This window comes from Passer montanus, unplaced genomic scaffold, assembly GCF_014805655.1.
Source record: "Passer montanus isolate IOZ18808 unplaced genomic scaffold, ASM1480565v1 scaffold2811, whole genome shotgun sequence".
NCBI classification, from domain to species: domain Eukaryota; kingdom Metazoa; phylum Chordata; class Aves; order Passeriformes; family Passeridae; genus Passer; species Passer montanus.
The window spans coordinates 1-1,567 of record NW_024367497.1 but is presented as its reverse complement, the minus strand read 5'-3'; the positions used below and the strand labels follow the sequence as shown (position 1 = coordinate 1,567).

At 59.5% G+C, this 1,567-nt stretch overlaps 1 non-coding gene across 1 annotated transcript; it reads left to right on the top strand.

Annotated features, from left to right (window-relative positions):
- The first annotated feature begins 1,123 nt into the window (after positions 1-1,123).
- Positions 1,124-1,247, top strand: LOC120504137. Its single transcript, XR_005627952.1, has one exon. It is a non-coding gene; the product is annotated as a small nucleolar RNA SNORD22 (small nucleolar RNA).
- Positions 1,248-1,567: the final 320 nt, after the last annotated feature.

Sequence of the window (1,567 nt, the reverse complement as noted above, 5' to 3'; positions counted from 1 at the left end):
TTGGGGGTGCTGGGGTAGGATTTAGGATCATGGGCTGGGGATTTGGGACTCCTGGGATGGGATTTAGGGGTCCCAGGGTGGGATTTTGGAGTGCCAGGGTGGATTTTGGGGTCCTGGAGTGGGATTTGGGGTGCCAGGGTGGGATTTGGGGGTGCCAGGTTTGGGTTTGATTTCCTGGGGGTAGGATTTTGGGGTCTTGGGGTGGGATTTGGTGTCCCAGGGTGGGATTTTGGGGTGCCGGGATGGGATTGTGCCAGGTTTGGGTTTGATTTCCTGGGGTAGGATTTCGGGGTGTTGGGGTGGGATTTGGTGTCCCAGGATGGGATTTTGGGGGTACCAGGGTGGGATTTAAGGGTCATGGGGTGAGATTTAGGGGTCCCAGGGTGGATTTTGGAGTGCCAGGGTGGATTTTCGGGTCCTGGAGTGGGATTTGGTGTCCCAGAATGGGATTTTGGGGTGCCAGGGTGGGATTTAAGGGTCATGGGGTGGGCTTTGGGGTGCCAGGGTGGGATTTGGGGTGCCAGGGTGGGATTTTGGGGGTACCAGGGTGGGATTTAAGGGTCATGGGGTGAGATTTAGGGGTCCCAGGGTGGATTTTGGAGTGCCAGGGTGGATTTTCGGGTCCTGGAGTGGGATTTGGGGTTCCAGGCTGGGATTTTGGTGTCCCAGGGTGGAATTTTGGGGTGCCAGGGTGGGATTTAAGGGTCATGGGGTGAGATTTTGGGGTCCCAGGGCGGATTTTGGAGTGCCAGGGTGGATTTTCGGGTCCTGGAGTGGGATTTGGGGTTCCAGGCTGGGATTTTGGTGTCCCAGGGTGGAATTTTGGGGTGCCAGGGTGGGATTTGGGGTACCAGGATGGGATTTAAGGGTCATGGGGTGGGATTTAGGGGTCCCAGGGGGGATTTTGGGGTGCCAGGGTGGGATTTGGGGTACCAGGATGGGATTTAAGGGTCATGGGGTGGGATTTAGGGGTCCCAGGGGGGATTTTGGGGTGCCAGGGTGGGATTTGGGGTACCAGGATGGGATTTAAGGGTCATGGGGTGGGATTTAGGGGTCCCAGGGGGGATTTTGGGGTGCCAGGGTGGGATTTAAGGGTCGTGGGGTGGGCTTTGGGGTGCCAGGCCCCCCGTGATGAGACCCCCACGTGTCTGACCCCCCGAGGGGCCCAGGACCTGCAAAGGTGGAACCCCCTGGAGCCCCCGGGGGGGAGGAGGCCGAGTGGTCCCAGCGGGGACGGTCTGAGGGGGCCTGGGGGCTTTGGGGGGGCTTTGGGGTGCCCAGAGCTCCCACTGACCCCCCCTCTGCTCCGTTACAGGGTGCTGCCCCCCCGGGGGTCCTCACTGGGGGAATTCTGGGGGCTTTTAACCCAATTCCTGCATTCAAAAAGGTAAATTCTCATCCTGAGGGGGAATTGAGGGGGGTCCCTTGGGTGGGATTTGCCCCCCACGTTGGGGTGACCCCTCCAGGGGTTTTGGGGTGAATTTGGGGGTTTTTGGGGTGAATTTGGGGGTTTTTGGGTGGGTTTGGCCCCCCAGGGGTGATGACCTCATGAATCTCGTTCGGCTGA